The following is an 18,034-nucleotide window of genomic DNA, read 5'->3' on the forward strand; positions in this document are numbered from 1 at the left end:
CACAGAGAGGCTGCTGCCTACATACAGACTTGGAATCATTGGCCACTTTAATAAATGGATCACTAGTCACTTTAATAATACCACTTTAATAATGTTGACATATCTTGCATTACTCATCTCATATGTATATACTGTCTTTTATACCATCTATTGCATCTTGCCTATGCCGCTCTGTCATTGCTCATCCATATATTTCCATGTACATATTCTTATTCCATTCCTTTACTTAGGATGTGTGTGTGTATGTTGTGGAATTGTTAGATTACATGTTAGATATTGCTGCATTGTCGGAACTAGAAGCACAAGCATTTCGCTACACTCGCAATAACATCTGCTAACCATGTGTATGTGACCAATACAGTTTGATTTGGAAATTGGTTCCAGTTGAAACAATTTCTATGCTCACCAGGCAGTACAGGCACTCATTCAGTACTAGTGGAACACCAGATACCAAGGGGTTTTCAGTGACTCCTGTACTGTGATGTTCAGAATTACTTCACTTCATGAAAGCCCTTTTGAAAGCATTCTACAGTGGTTTAGAGTTCATCTATAACAGCAGATACATTACACCTACAAAGGGGAAAATAAGATGATTACTATACAACAACCATCCTTACCTGCAAGTGCTGCTCTTCTGCATAACCTCCGTCCTGGAGAACCCTGAGAGCTTGCAGAATTCGTCATTACTGTAAACTACAGGCCACTCCACGATCTGGGCATTCCCCAGGATGAAGCTGGTCTCTGAAGAGAGAGGTCAGGGAAACAGGTGTGTGGTGAGGGCTGAAATATTCAGATGGGTTGGCACAACCCATTGGTGATGCGTGTCCAATACAGTGATGACGTATCCCTCAAATGTCTGTTTTTTGTTTCAAACAATTACGGCACTACATTCAGTAGCTTATAGCCTTCCCTGTAGCTCAGTTGGTAGAGCAGGGTTGTGGGTTCGATTCCCACGGGGGGCCAGCACAGGAAGAAAAAAAATGTATGAAATGTATGCATTCACTACTGTAAGTCGCTCTGGATAAGAGGGTCTGCTAAATGATGTAAATGTAAATGTTATTCTATATCCGCAACAACAATCATGCTTCAATGGAATTAAGATTAGAGTGATTGGTTGATACACTTGGAATCCAGTACGATTAGTAAAGAAACTTTATTGTATTGTAATTTTTTCCACCAACTACCACACACAAATGCCATCAATCAGAGAGGGAGTTTACAGCACATATAATGCATGAACTCTACTGCCAACTCCACGCCAGTCTCTGCATTAGGGATTCTATGCATCAGCTGCAGCAGTTTTACTGGTGTCAGATAAACAAGTAGTAGAGGGGTTAATTCTACTTGAAGAGAGAAATAACAAGCAATATTATCCTTACAACAGCATGAAACTTACTTCAAATTAGGTATTGATTTAAAAGGAAATTGATTCTCAATTAGTTAAAGAGCATGTTCTGCTTTACTGCAACTTTTCAAGCCTGTAGCCTAACACTTTGGCAAGAAGTAAAATAACCTAAACACTCTACAATCAGCCAAATATAAGAGAACAGTCTAATGATTGCTGAATGGATTGTAAACCCCCCCATCAGAACGGCCTCAATTCGTCGGGACATTTACTCTACAAGGTGTCGAAAGCGCTCCACAGGGATGTTGGCACATGTTGACTGCAGTGCTTCCCACAGTAGTGTCAAGTTGGCTGGATGTCCTTTCAAACCTCATGAAGCTGGTTGAGAGAATGCCAAGAGTGTGCAAAGCTGTCATCAAGGCAAAGGGTGGCTACTTTGAAGAATCTCAAATAAAATCTATTTTTATTTTTTTCGCACTTTTTTGGTTACTACATGATTCCATATGTGTTATTTCATAGTTTTGATGTCAATGTCATGACGTTGCCCTCTTTGTGTACAGCGAGCACCATCCCCCTCTCTCTGCACCATCCCCCTCTCTCTCTCTCTCTTCCCCCTACACCAGGCTCTGTTAGGCAGGTCATAAATTCCTTGAGGAGTTCTCTCCTCATGGCCAGAGTATAAGAGAGAGTGAGTTTTCATAGAGAGAACAAAGGAACTTCTTCCACCTCACAGAACTTGAGAACTGAACAATATTCATGTTCTGGAGAGAGAACAAAGGAACTTCTTCCACCTCACAGAACTGAACAATATTCATGTTCTGGAGAATGTATAAACGGTCGGTGAAGTAGCCAGCTACGAATTGGTCCGTTTTGTACAATTTTGTGAAACTCATGAGAGACAATACAGCCACATTACCATAACCCTGTTTATACAAGAGTCTCAGTTGTGAGGCTTGCATCTAATTGTTGTATAAAATGAATGAGTTCCCTTTGGAGTTTAACTAAATCATTTGCCCGCCCCATGAGCACAGACATTGATCTGGCGTCATGGGACAGCCCCTTTCTGCTCTTCCGAATATAATCCCCACCTTGGGAATTTATCTTCAGACCAGCTTACCTTGATAACCACGAGAGGGCGAAGGTTTCAGACCAGTACCTTATCACAGAGGGAGTTAAGGTTTGATTGATTGATGAATCTCTTAACCATACCACGTGGTTAAACTCTGAGACTATCGATACCGACAGAATAAGAACAAATCTGTTTCTAATTACTAGTCTGCAGCTAGGAATTATGTACCCGTGAACGCGAGGACCGACAACCGCTGAAACATCTATCCTATAACAACATTGCTGAATGTTACACTGAACTATCCATTCTAACCACGGCAGAGAGAGAGAGGGCAGACAAACTCTCCAACAGAAACAAACTTTTCAACGGAGATCACGACGACACACTGAGCGTAAATATATTGATTGATTGCAATTATTCCCGAATGAGTGAGCGTTCATGTGCAAAGGATTAGCATTTCAATTGGTATAATTATCAACTTTGTAGTGTCTTTTCTCTCAGTTGACCCCCACTTCCCTTTTGTCCACCAAGCCGCGATAGCGGAGTTTCCCTAGTGGGATAAACCGGTATCATTTCCTTGTAACTATATCTACTGTTTGTTGTTTATGCATTTCTGTGATTATTTAGTTAGTAAATAAATAATTTAAGACAATTGATGGTTCGTGCAGATAACCAACAATTTACAACGTTTGGAATGAGACTAACGTGAGGTAAAGAATAATTCATTAATTAGAAAACGAATTGATCAGATATTAAAATATCTGAAAGTTATATTAGGAAAATAACTTTGTAATCTGAATATTTTCCTTAGTGCCCCGACTTCCTAGTTAATTACATTTACATGATTAAGTTAGTTTAATCACGTAATAATAATTACGGAGAATTTATTTGATAAAAATAAGTTCAGTTTAATGATGCCAAAGACACAATTCCATATGTGTCATTTCATAGTTTTGATGTCTTCACTATTATGTAGGACAGGGGTTCTTAAACCTTTCAGCCTGGGACCCAAATAAGAAATTCTGTGTTTTCCTGGGACCCAAGCTTATTAAAACATGCAACTATACGTAAATATTGGTACAATTCATTGCCCTTATGCCTAAAAGAAATACAATATTAGACAAAAACAAATAACAATTAAATGAAATAGCCATATAAATAGCTAGTCGTGTTTATTTCCCCCATTATCCCCCCTCCTCCCTCTCTGCGGATGACTTCGTCAACCATTTTGAAAAGAAGGTTGACGATATCCGATCCTCGTTTGCTAAGTCAAACGACACCGCTGGTCCTGCTCACACTGCCCTACCCTGTGCTTTGACCTCTTTCTCCCCTCTCTCTCCAGATGAAATCTCGCGTCTTGTGACGGCCGGCCGCCCAACAACCTGCCCACTTGACCCTATCCCCTCCTCTCTTCTCCAGACCATTTCCGGAGACCTTCTCCCCTACCTCACCTCGCTCATCAACTCATCCTTGACTGCTGGCTACGTCCCTTCCGTCTTCAAGAGAGCGAGAGTTGCACCCCTTCTGAAAAAACCTACACTCGATCCCTCCGATGTCAACAACTACAGACCAGTATCCCTTCTTTCTTTTCTCTCCAAAACTCTTGAACGTGGCGTCCTTGGCCAGCTCTCCTGCTATCTCTCTCAGAATGACCTTCTTGATCCTAATCAGTCAGGTTTCAAGACTGGGCATTCAACTGAGACTGCTCTTCTCTGTGTCACGGAGGCTCTCCGCACTGCTAAAGCTAACTCTCTCTCCTCTGCTCTCATCCTTCTAGACCTATCTGCTGCCTTTGATACTGTGAACCATCAGATCCTCCTCTCCACCCTCTCCGAGCTGGGCATCTCCGGCGCGGCCCACGCTTGGATTGCGTCCTACCTGACAGGTCGCTCCTACCAGGTGGCGTGGCGAGAAACTGTCTCCGCACCACGTGCTCTCACCACTGGTGTCCCCCAGGGCTCTGTTCTAGGCCCTCTCCTATTCTCGCTATACACCAAGTCACTTGGCTCTGTCATATCCTCACATGGTCTCTCTTATCATTACTATGCAGACGACACACAATTAATCTTCTCCTTTCCCCCTTCTGATAACCAGGTGGCGAATCGCATCTCTGCATGTCTGGCAGACATATCAGTGTGGATGACGGATCACCACCTCAAGCTGAACCTCGGCAAGACGGAGCTGCTCTTCCTCCCGGGGAAGGACTGCCCGTTCCATGATCTCGCCATCACGGTTGACAACTCCCTTGTGTCCTCCTCCCAGAGTGCTAAGAACCTTGGCGTGATCCTGGACAACACCCTGTCGTTCTCCACTAACATCAAGGCGGTGACCCAATCCTGTAGGTTCATGCTCTACAACATTCGCAGAGTACGACCCTGCCTCACACAGGAAGCAACGCAGGTCCTAATACAGGCACTTGTCATCTCCCGTCTGGATTACTGCAACTCGCTGTTGGCTGGGCTCCCTGCCTGTGCCATTAAACACCTACAACTCATCCAGAACGCCGCAGCCCATCTGGTGTTCAACCTTCCCAAGTTCTCTCACGTCACCCCGCTCCTCCGCTCTCTCCACTGGCTTCCAGTTGAAGCTCGCATCCGCTACAAGACCATGGTGCTTGCCTACGGAGCTGTGAGGGGAACGGCACCTCCATACCTTCAGGCTCTGATCAGGCCCTACACCCAAACAAGGGCACTGCGTTCATCCACCTCTGGCCTGCTGGCCCCCCTACCTCTGAGGAAGCACAGTTCCCGCTCAGCCCAGTCCAAACTGTTCGCTGCTCTGGCACCCCAATGGTGGAGCAAGCGCCCTCACGACGCCAGGACAGCGGAGTCAATCACCACCTTCCAGAGACACCTGAAACCCCACCTCTAAGGAATCCTTCTAACCCCCCCCCCCTTAAAAGATTTAGATGCACTATTGTAAAGTGGTTGTTCCACTGGATATCATAAGGTGAATGCACCAATTTGTAAGTCGCTCTGGATAAGAGCGTCTGCTAAATGACTTAAATGTAAATGTAAATGTAATTAAAAACTATATTATATCTATCTGTCTAGGTTGGAACTGTTGCTGTTAAAATTCAATAAATAATTTCATTCTGACCTGGAACAAACTGATTGATCACATCACACAGATGCAGAACAGACACGCAAGCTTTTTGATAGTGCAACCCTAAGTAACAGTACAGATTAAGATGAAAAAATGTCTACAGTACATCTTACTGTAGAAATGATTGTCGAAGTCTAAGTTGGAGCTGTTGCTGTTAAAATAGAAGTCATCATTTTTTTCCTGAACTGGAATAAAATGATTGATCCAGGCTGTATCACATCCGGCCGTGATTGGGAGTCCCATAGGGTGGCGCAAAATTATCCCAGCGTCGTCCTGGTTTGGCCGTCATTGTAAGTAATGATTTGTTCTTAAGATCATCAAAGGTTTGTGCTGCATTTAGCTGTGGTTTTTGTGACATATATGTTTGCTTTGAAAATGGCTGTGTGATTATTTTTGGCAGGGTACTCTCCTGACAATCTAATGTTTTGCTTTCGCTGTAAAGCCTTTTTGAAATCGGACAATGTAGTTAGATTAACGAGAGTCTTATCTTTAAAATGGTGTAAAATAGTCATATGTTTGAGAAATTGAAGTTATAGCATTTATGGAGGTATTTGTATTATGCGCCACGCGATTCCACTGGCTGTTGACTAGCGTCCCATCTTCCCAGGGAGATTAACTGACTTGTCTAGTTTATAAAAGGGAAGATGCTATGGGTGTAAGATGGCACAGTGATACCATCTGTTGGTAAATTTTAATTACAGCAACTCCAGTGTTTTTACCGGTGGGCTTGAGATACCCGGATGTATTGCAATGTACTGAACAAGACTGATTACTCGCATCAATGCCTGTCTCGTCAATTAACATTCGAACCGTTGCAGTTAAAATACAAGTCATCATTTTTATTCTGAACTGGAATAAACTGATTGAAGGAATATACTTTTTGGAGGCAAACACACAGTTCTGGGTTGCTCATCTACAGCAGGAAGCCTTCCCTGTAGCTCAGTTGGTAGAGCATGGTGTTTGCAACGCCAGGGTTGTGGGTTCGATTCCCACGGGGAGCCAGCACAGGAAAAAAAAATTATGTATGAAATGTATGCATTCACTACTGTAAGTCGCTCTGGATAAGAGCGTCTGCTAAATGACTAAAATGTAAATGTCTCCTGCCTGACTGAGAAAGCAGTAGATGTTCTGGTCCTGTTTTGCACCACGTACCTATGTCAGTCAGGGTTCTCAACTCTGGATTACTTCAAAAACAAGTACAGAATGCTGAGCATGACTTCAATATTGCACTGTCAGAAAATGAGCCCAGAATAGACATGCTTGTTAAAAACTTCAACCACTTCAACAACCTCTCATTAGGACTGTGTGTGTGTTTTCTGGTCTACATCCGTGTGATAAAAAAAATGTTAAAAAAAGGATTTATTTAAATTGAACCTTTTTATTAATAGGACAGGAGCTTTCAATTCACTAACAAAACAAACCTAGTAATAATTTCCAACATGAACAGTTTCAGGTTTTTTTTCTTCCTTTCTTCAGGTAACAACTTAACACATTTTGATAGTGATAACAGTGAAAAGACTGTCTGTCAACAATCCCGAATGGGAAACCTACAAATTAAGTGTTTTAGGTGGCTGGGACAGACGCGCCGCAGCATGAACAGACAGGGGGCTTGTCTGCGAGGACTGCGGGTTCCCGCACAGGCATGTCACCTGACTGTCTAAGGGGAGTATTGATGGGCGAGGGAGCGGCCGACCTGTGATCACCTGGCTCTTTGCCCAGTGCCTCAGGCCCCATGTGACTTGCTGGGGTTCCGTCTTTTGTCACGCGACCCCTATGACCATCAGGGTTCTGAGTAGGTGCTGGCTCAGCAATCCGAAAGTCAACCCTGTTACGACGGTACAGTGATCCATTCACTTCGACCAAGTAGGAGCGTGGTGCCACTTCCTGTACACAGGATCCGAGTCTCCAGAGGCCCGTCCGGTCCCCTGGTAGTGGCTTCATTCGCACTGTTTCACCCACCCTGAGCTCAGGTAAGTAAGTCTTTTGCTGATTTGTCATAGATGAACTTGGAGACCTGTATTCTGTGACGTAGCATCACCAGCATGTCTGTCACCTTACATGGCTTTTAAGCACCGTGCCATGAGGCCGGGCTTCTATCCATGCCTTCTGTCAGGGTATTGCGCCACTACAGGATTGCTTTCCAGGCATCTTTGCCCTCTTGCAGAGTTTTTTTGCAGAGGTTCTTTGCGATTTTGACGGCTGACTCCGCCTTCCCCTTAGCTTTTCGGTGTCGTGGTGATGAGGTGACGTGCTCGAATTCCCATTCTGCAGCAAATTTTCGGAACTCAAATCCAGAGAATTGGGGTGCAGTATCTGAAATTACCCTATCTGGCTGGCCATAGTGGGCAAACTGAGCCTTGCAGCGTTTGATCGTTGTCTCTGCTAAAAGGTCGGGGAGGAGGTCAATCTCCAAGAAGTCTGAGTAATGATCGGCTACCAAAAGAAAGTCTTTGCAACTGTGCTGGAAGAGATCTAGACTTACTATCTGCCAGGGGCGCATCGGTAGCTCGTGGGACATCATCGTCTCTCTCTGTTGCTCAATGGCATATTCATTGCAGACTGCATTTATTGACAGTCTTTGATTTCACTCTACATTCCTGGCCAATACAGTGTGTCACATGCTTGTCTGTAACAGGCCTCACCTCCTATGTGACTTGAGTGCACGCGCGCCAACATCTCAGGGCGCAGAGACAAAGGAACAACGACTCTTACCCTTGAATATTACTCTGTTTTGAACACTGAGCTCCTCTTTGACTGGCCAATATTCTCTGACGCCTAAAGCAGTTTCTTCCTTGCAGTCGGGCCAGCCCATGAGAATCACAGACCTCAATGCCTGGAGTTGCTCGTCCCCATCTGTGTGCTGTCTGATTTGTATACGGCGCTGGTCCGTAACATTGAGGTAGTCAGCCTGGTTGATGTGTTAAACATCCACTTGCTCTGTTTGTAAGCTGTACACTGCGTGTTGTTCATGCATGGAGCATGTGTGTGTTCCTGAAGCAGTAGCCCTGCTGAGCGTGTCACTCACAGAGTTGAAGTCAGAATAATACATTTCAACTCAGTTTTTCACAATTCCTGACATTTCATCCTAGTAAAAATTCCCTGTCTTGGGCCAGTTAGTATCACTACTTTATTTGAAGAAGGTGAAATGTCAGAATAATAGTAAAGAGAATGATATATTTCAGCTTTTATTTCTTTCATCACATTCCCAGTGGGTCAGATGTTTACATACACTCAATTAGTATTTGGTAGCATTGCCTTTAAATTGTTTAACTTGGGTCAAACGTTTTGGGTAGCCATCCACAACCTTACCACAATAAGTAGGGTGAATTTTGGCCCATTCCTTATGACAGAGTCGGCGTAACTGAGTCAGGTTTCTAGGCCTCCTTGCTCGCACGCGCTTTTTCAGTTCTGCCTACAAATTTTCTATGGGATTAAGGTCAGGGCTTTGTTATGGCCACTCCAATACCTTGACTTTGTTGTCCTTAAGCCATTTTGCCACAACTTTGGAAGTATGCTTGGGGTCATTGTCCATTTGGAAGACCCATTTGCGACCAAGCTTTAACTTCCTGACTGATGTCTTGAGATGTTGCTTCAATATATCCACATAATGCCATCTATTTTGTGAAGTGCACCATTCCCTCCTGCAGCAAAGCAGGTCTTGGCTGATTTATTTTGACTATCCCATGATGTCAAGCAAAGAGGCACTGAGTTTGAAGGTAGGCCTTGAAATACATTCACAGGTACACCTCCAATTGACTCAAATGATGTCAATTCACCTATCAGAAGCTTCTAAAGCCATGATATCAATTTCTGGAATTTTCCAAGTTGTTTAAAGGCACAGTCAACTTAGTGTATGTAAACTTCTGACCCACTGGAATTGTGATACAGTGAATTATAAGTGAAATAATCTGTCTGTAAACAATTGTTGGAAAAATGACTTGTGTCATGCACAAAATAGATGTCCTAACCGACTTGCCAAAACTATTGTTTTTTTTAACAATAAATTTGTGGAGTGGTTGAAAAACAAGTTTTAATGACTCCAACCTAAGTGTATGTAAACCTCCGACTTCAGCTGTACATCTCTGGCCCTGGCTTATACACCACCTTGAGGTTGTAGTTTTGTAAGGCCTGTAGCATGCTCTGCAGTCATTTCGGGGCATTCAGGAGAGGCTTGCTGAATATACCAATAAGTGGCTTGTGATCTGTCTCTGCGGTAATGTTGTCGCGCCCGTTCAGGTAGTGGTGGAAGTGTTGGCATGCAAACACAATGCGGAGGCACTCCTTCTCTATCTGGGCATAGTTCTGCTCTGTTGGAGTGAGTGCCCTAGAGGCAAATGCCACAGGCTGGCCCTCCTGCATGAGGCAACAGCCAAGGCCATACTGGCTCGAGTCACTCTAAATCTGACTAGAGGTCGACTGATTAATCGGAACGGCCGATTAATTAGGGCCGATTTCGTAACACTCGGTAATCGGAATTTTTGGACACCGATTACCTTGCACTCCACGAGGAGACTGCGTGGCAGGCGGACTACCTGTTATGCGAGTGCAGCAAGGAGCCAAGGTAAGGTGCTAGCTAGCATTAAACGTATCTTACCAAAAAACTAGCAATCTTAACATAATCAATAGTTTATGACACATGGTTGATGATATTACTAGTTTATTTAGCTGGTCCTGCGTTGCATAAATTAACAGGCACCGCATCGATTATATCATTGAATCACAGCCTACTTAGCCAAACGGGTGATTTAACAAGCGCATTCGCGAAAAAAAGCACTGTCGTTGCACCAATGTGTACCTAACCATAAACATCAATGCCTTTCTTAAAATCAATACACAAGTATATATTTTTAAACCTGCATATTTAGTTAATATTTCCTGCTAACATGAATTTCTTTTAAACTAGGGAAATTGTGTCACTTCTCTTGCGTTCTGAGTCAGGGTACACGCAGCAGTTTGGGCTGCCTGGCTCGCTGCGAACTGTGTGAAGACCATTTCTTCCTAACAAAGACAGTAATTAAATTGCCTGAATTTTACATAATTATGACATAACATTGAAGGTTGTGCAATGTAACAGCAATATTTATACTTAGGGATGCCACACGTTAGATAAAATACGGAACGGCTCCATATTTCACTGAAAGAAAAAACATTTTGTTTTCGAAATGATAGTTTCCGGATTTGACCATATTAATGACCAAAGGCTCGTATTTCTGTGTGTCATTATATTAGAATTAAGTCTATGATTTGATAGACCAGTCGGACTGAGCGGTGGTAGGCAGCAGCAGGCTCGTAAGCTGTGCTTCAAGCATTGCGCTGTTTATGACTTCACGCCTATCAGCTCCCAAGATTAGGCTGGCAATACTAAAGTACCTATTAGAACATTTTACATTTACATTTTAGTCATTTAGCAGACACTCTTATCCAGAGCGACTTACAGTAGTGAATGCATACATTTCATACATTTTTTTTCTGTGCTGGCGGTTCCTTTTAACATGAGTCTTCAATATTCCCAGGTAAGAAGTTTTAGGTTGTAGTTATTATAGGACCCTCTCTCTACGATTTGTATTTCATATACCTTTGACTATTGGATGTTCTTATAGGCACTTTAGTATTGCCAGTGTAACAGTTTAGCTTCTTCCCTCTCCTCGCTCCTACCTGGGCTCGAACCAGGAACACATCGACAACAGCCACCCTCGAAGCAGCGTTAACCGTGCAGAGCAAGGGGAACAACTACTCCAAATCTCAGAGCGAGTGACGTTTGAAACGCTATTAGCGCACACCCCGCTAACTAGCTAGCCATTTCACATCGGTTACACCAGCCTAATCTTGGGAGTTGATAGGCTTGAAGTCATAAACAGCGCAATGCTTGAAGAAATGCGAAGGGCTGCTGGCAAAACGCACAAAAGTGCTGTTTGAATGAATGCTTACGAGCCTGCTGGTGCCTACCAGCGCTCAGTCAGACTGCTCTATCAAATAGAAAATCATAGACTTAATTATAATATAATAAAACACACAGAAATAAGAGCCTTAGGTCATTAATATGGTCGAATCCGGAAACTATCATCTCGAAAGCAAAACGTTTATTTTTTCAGTGAAATACGGAACATTTCCGTATTTTATCTAACTGGTGGCATCCCTAAGTCTAAATATTCCTGTTACATTGCACAACCTTCAATGTTATGTCATAATTACGTAAAATTCTGGCAAATTAGTTCGCAACGAGCCAGGCGGCCCAAACTGTTGCACATACCCAGACTCTGCGTGCAATGACACAATTTCACCTGGTTAATATTGCCTGCTAACCTGGTTTTATTTTAGCTAAATATGCAGGTTTAAAAATATATACTTCTGTGTATTGATTTTAAGAAAGGCATTGACGTTTATGGTTAGGTACAGTCGTGCAACAACAGTGCTTTTTTTGCAAATGCGCTTTTGTTAAATCATCCCATTTGGCGAAGTTGGCTGTCTTTGTTAGGAAGAAATAGTATTCACACAGTTCGGAACGAGCCAGGCGGCCCAAACTGCTGCATATACCCCGACTCTGTTGCAAGAGGTGACACATTTTCCCTAGTTAAAAGAAATTCATGTTAGCAGGCAATATGCAGGTTTAAAAATATATACTTGTGTATTGATTTTAAGAAAGACATTGATGTTTATGGTTAGGTACACGTTGGAGCAATGACAGTCCTTTTTCGCGAATGCGCACCGCATTGATTATATGCAACGCAGGACAGGCTAGATACACTAGTAATATCATCACCCATGTGTAGTTAACTAGTGATTATGATTGATTGTTTTTTATAAGATAAGTTTAATGCTAGCTAGCAACTTACCTTGGCTTCTTACTGCATTCGCGTAACAGACAGGCTCCTCGTGGAGGGCAATGTAAAGCAGGTGGTTAGAGCGCTGGACTAGTTAACCGTAAGGTTGCAAGATTGAATCCCCAAGCTGACAAGGTAAAAATCTGTAGTTCTGCCCCTGAACAAGGCAGTTAAACCACCGTTCCTAGGCCGTCATTGAAAATAAGAATGTGTTCTTAACTGACTTGCCTAGTTAAAAAATATTATTAAAAATAAATAAATAAATATCGGCAAATCAGTGGCCAAAAATACCGATTGTTATGAAAACTTGAAATTGGCCCTAATTAAAATCGGCCATTCCGATTAAATCGGTCTACCTCTAATACATACATGCATGCATATATAAAAAAAATTGGCCGATTAATCGGTATCAGCTTTTTTTGGTCCTCCAATAAATCTGTATCGGCGTGGAAAAATCAAATCGCTCGACTTCTAATCGTGACAGGTTGAGACACATCGTAGTATCACAGTACAGGTGTCTTTGTGACCAGTTGTTTTATTTCCCTCACCTCTGCGTTGTGTTTTGGGAACCTCACCGCCGCAGTAGGAACTTGGCCAGGTAGGTGACGAATCCGACAAAGCGCTGCAAGATGTGGGGGGGGATTTCCAAGACAGCCTTCACTTTCTCAGGATCCGCCTTCAATCCGGTGGTGGACAAGATGTGCCCATGAAAGCTGACCTCTGGCACTTTAAACTGAAGCTTTTTTATGCTTAGCCTTAGCTTGACCTGTCTGCATCTGTCCATCAGGGCCATCAGCTTGGCGTCATGGTCACAATCTGCCTCCTCATCACTGTCCCCACAGCTCACTATGAGGATGTCATCTGCTATGGGTTCCACGCCACTGATTCCCACCAACAGCTCGTGCTGTTTCCGGTGATACACCTCTGGAGCCACAGACACCCCAAACGGGAGCTTCAACCACCTCTTCCTGCCCCAGGGTGTCCAAAAGATGGTCATGTAGCTGCTGGGCTCGTCGAGCATGCACTGCAGGAAGGCATCTCTGGCGTCCATGAGCGTGAAGAAGCTTGTAAAGAACATTCTCCAACGTGGGCATGATGTAATGTGAACGTCGCAGAACCCGGTTGAGGTGTTTAGGATCAATGCATATCCGTAGCTTGTCTGGTATCTTGACGATAACCATATTACTTAACCAGTCTGTAGGCTCGGTGACAGATATGATGTGGCCATCTGCATCATATTTGTCAAGCTGAGCCTTCGTAGCTGCTTTCATGGTCACTGGTACATTGCAGGGTGCACACTGGACAGGCTGGATTGCTGCATCCAACTCAAAGTGGACTTCGCCGGGAACTGACTCGACCGGTGCATTGAAGACATCATGGCATTTGCTTAGGAGTGTCTCCTTGATCAGGGGCCCAGCCTGGACTTTGTCTATATTGTTACAGTCAACAACTACAGACCAGTATCCCTTCTTTCTTTTCTCTCCAAAACTCTTGAACGTGCCGTCCTTGGCCAGCTCTCCTGCCATCTCTCTCAGAATGACCTTCTTGATCCTAATGAGTCAGGTTTCAAGACTGGGCATTCAACAGAGACTGCTCTTCTCTGTGTCACGGAGGCTCTCCGCACTGCTAAAGCTAACTCTCTCTCCTCTGCTCTCATCCTTCTAGACCTATCTGCTGCCTTTGATACTGTGAACCATCAGATCCTCCTCTCCACCCTCTCCGAGTTGGGCATCTCCGGCGCGGCCCACGCTTGGATTGCGTCCTACCTGACAGGTCGCTCCTACCAGGTGCCGTGGCGAGAATCTGTCTCCGCACCACGCGCTCTCACCACTGGTGTCCCCCAGGGCTCTGTTCTAGGCCCTCTCCTATTCTCGCTATACACCAAGTCACTTGGCTCTGTCATATCCTCACATGGTCTCTCCTATCATTGCTATGCAGACGACACAATTAATCTTCTCCTTTCCCCCTTCTGATAACCAGGCGGCAAATCGCATCTCTGCATGTCTGGCAGACATATCAGTGTGGATGACGGATCACCACCTCAAGCTGAACCTCGGCAAGACGGATCTGCTCTTCATCCCGGGGAAGGACTGCCCGTTCCATGATCTCGCCATCACGGTTGACAACTCCCTTGTGTCCTCCTCCCAGAGTGCTAAGAACCTTGGCGTGATCCTGGACAACACCCTGTCGTTCTCCACTAACATCAAGGCGGTGACCCGATCCTGTAGGTTCATGCTCTACAACATTCGCAGAGTACGACCCTGCCTCACACAGGAAGCGACGCAGGTCCTAATCCAGGCACTTGTCATCTCCCGTCTGGATTACTGCAACTCGCTGTTGGCTGGGCTCCCTGCCTGTGCCATTAAACCCGTACAACTCATCCAGAACGCTGCAGCCCGTCTGGTGTTCAACCTTCCCAAGTTCTCTCACGTCACCCCGCTCCTCCGCTCTCTCCACTGGCTTCCAGTTGAAGCTCGCATCCGCTACAAGACCATGGTGCTTGCCTACGGAGCTGTGATGGGAACGGCACCTCCGTACCTTCAGGCTCTGATCAGGCCCTACACCCAAACAAGGGCACTGCGTTCATCCACCTCTGGCCTGCTCGCCTCCCTACCTCTGAGGAAGCACAGTTCCCGCTCAGCCCAGTCAAAACTGTTCGCTGCTCTGGCACCCCAATGGTGGAACAAGCTCCCTCACGACGCCAGGACAGCGGAGTCAATCACCACCTTCCGGAGACACCTGAAACCCCACCTCTTTAAGGAATAGGATAAAGTAATCCTTCTAACCCCCCCCCCTAAAAGATTTAGATGCACTATTGTAAAGTGGTTGTTCCACTGGATATCATAAGGTGAATGCACCAATTTGTAAGTCGCTCTGGATAAGAGCGTCTGCTAAATGACTTAAATGTAAATGGTTAAGTTAATAAGCCAAGGCGATCGCATGTAGAACCTGACAGTAATGGCTGTTGACTAGCCTCAACCATTTCAAACTCAAGGGTGTGTTTCTGGCCACGTAAAACACAGTCACAAACAGGCCTAAAGAGGTCATGAACTGTCCTGAATACAGTTTCAGCTTGGTGCTACTCTGTGTGAGTTTGTCTCTGGGCACCAGCCTCCTTTTGTCTTTAAGGCTCATAACGTTACATGTGGCCCCTGAATCTAGCTGGCATTGTTGTGGTTTATTATTAAGTAGTAGAGTGACAAACCATTTTTTTCCTTTTGCCCTCACTGCCCCTAAGCACTCGCTAACATATACATCATCAGTGCTGTTGTTCCCTTCATCTGTGTTTGTTTCAATGGAGTGCACTTCACCCTCCTTTCTCTTGCTTTTCATGCAGACCCTTGCGAAGTGATTAGCTGTACCACATGATTTGCATATTGCTGGGCAGTGTTCTTTTCCCTACTGCAGAGTTGGCTGTAGTATTTGCATTAGCTGTGGCAAAGGGGAATTCCTTTAATGGCTGCCTGAATGTAGCATTGACATTGTCCATATTGTAGCGACCCGCACAGACAGCTGTGGGTTCTGTGTTAGGCTATTAGTGGGTTGTGTTGTACTTACCAGTGTTCGCGGGGTCATGCCAATCAACCTGCTATCTGCCAATGACGGGAATATTCTGATACCGTGGTTGGCGAAGTGGCGTGGAGCATTGGAAGTTAAGACCGGGTTTAGCCATTGTTCTCTCTACTTCTGGACTTCACAAGAGAACGTCACGGTTGGTTTGTAGGGTACTTTTCATTCATTTGGCGTGGGCTACGGCCAAACAGTAGCCTGTGTTAAGTTGGGTTAATAAACCGTCAATTCGTTAACTCCATCCTCTGTCTGGACAATTGTTCCTTTATGATCTAGTCAGGTTATTACAATATGTTGCCTTTCTAGCTCCATGGACCTTATCCTTATTTATATCAGTAAGCTCTGCTGCACGGCATGTCTCCACTGCCAAGACCAGCATCAGGTCACATTCACTCAGCAAACATCTGCGCGTGTCCTCATCAGTTATACTGTTTGCAACAACCGAAAATATAACGCTCGTAGATAACGTTCTTTACTGGCTTAAAGTAATTTTAACGAGCATCAATAATAGCTGTTGCGTTACCTTGCTGAGCTGCTGTTAGGTTCAAGTTGTTTGTATACGTGTCGGCAATCAGTTCCCATTATGGTCCTCAAAGTGGCAGCCACTACCTCATCGTCCTTTTCAGAAGTCCCGTGGCTAGTGCATAGCCCTCCCATTCACCTCTAAACGTATCCCAGTTCGTGCTCCAATCTCCGGTGAGCTTCATAACGTTGAGAGGGGGAAATGTTCGCTGCCATGTCTAACCGGTGCTAACAACACTGAAGCTAACTAGCAAACTCACTCTAGCTAAGGTCAATTCCGGCGAAATTTTACTCAAATAAGCGTTTTTTTTTTGTAAACCAGAACAGGCGTCTCTAATTTGCGGAAATCATGGTTAGTTATTCGACTGACACCATGATTGAATGTTAAATGACAGAGACATTGATGCGAGTAACCGGTCTTGTTCAGTACATTGCAATACATCCGGGTATCACACCGGAGAGCGCTCTGAACAGAGACCGCAGTTGCACTTGGCCAAATCAATGAATTCAATAATTATACATTTACTCTGACAGGTCGCGGGCCTGTTAGTGGTGGGTCGCGACATGTCAAGAGTATATGTATAATTATTTTACTCATTGATTTGGCCAAGTGCAACTGCGGTCTCTGTTCAGTGCGCTCTCTGCTTAGCAGCGTCCTCTGCTGTTTGGCAGCTACACTTTGGGACGCGCGCTATACTTTAAGAAAGGCTGATGTAGAAAATAGAAAAACCCTGGAATAGTAGGTGTCCAAACGTTTGACTGGTACTGTATGTATAAACTGTAAAATGTTATCACTAAAACAATATATACACATTGTGGAATAAACTTTGAAAAAAAACTATATAATTTGTACAAACTTTATACAAGTCGTATAAAAGAAAATGAAAAAAATAGAAATATTTTTTTACCTAAAAAAGGAACACAATCATCAAAACTAGCTTTCTCTTTTGGTTTCATTGCTTACCATTTGTACACTGGACAAGGTTTCCCAAGAAAGTATTTTTTGGTTCCACTTGCTCTCTCTCTCCCCCGGGCATCCTGGGGCCAGGTGATGGTCAGGGTGGTGGAAATCTTTCAGGCTTCTTATAGGACCACCGTGTGGCGGCAGGGCAGCCTAGTGGTTAGAGCGTTGGACTAGTAACCGAAAGGTTGCAAGGTAAAAATCTGTCGTTCTGCACTTAACCCAGTGTTCATTGAAAATAAGAATGTGTTCTTAACTGACTTGCCTAATAAAATAAAAATGTATTTAACAGCCGGTGAGATAGAAGCTTATTGTAAAAATTAGCTTCAACTGCTCAGAGCACACTGTGGCAGAGACTCGCTCCTCCCGAGATGCGCTGCCTTCTGTTTATCGCCACACACAACACGCTCCTAGAGACAGGTCTCTAGATTTCCTACCTCTTTTTAGGGGAAACGTTTACGCACTCGCTTTTTGTGTAAAGGTTTTCACTGACACTTTTTAAAACATTTACTGGAGCCTATCCACAAAACAATGTGCCTGCGCATAAGAGAACGTTAGATAACATAGGTAAATTACTAGACATGTATAATCAGCAACATTTAATTAGGTTCATAAAGATGATCTCAAAAGAAATTGGATTG

At 44.2% G+C, this 18,034-nt stretch overlaps 1 pseudogene; it reads right to left on the reverse strand.

The window, feature by feature from the left end:
• LOC115161800 (potassium voltage-gated channel subfamily H member 5-like) overlaps positions 1 to 17,590 on the reverse strand; it is a 99,474-nt pseudogene extending 81,884 nt beyond the window's left edge.
• Positions 17,591 to 18,034: the final 444 nt, after the last annotated feature.

Source organism: Salmo trutta, chromosome 25 (genome assembly GCF_901001165.1).
Source record: "Salmo trutta chromosome 25, fSalTru1.1, whole genome shotgun sequence".
NCBI lineage: Eukaryota > Metazoa > Chordata > Actinopteri > Salmoniformes > Salmonidae > Salmo > Salmo trutta.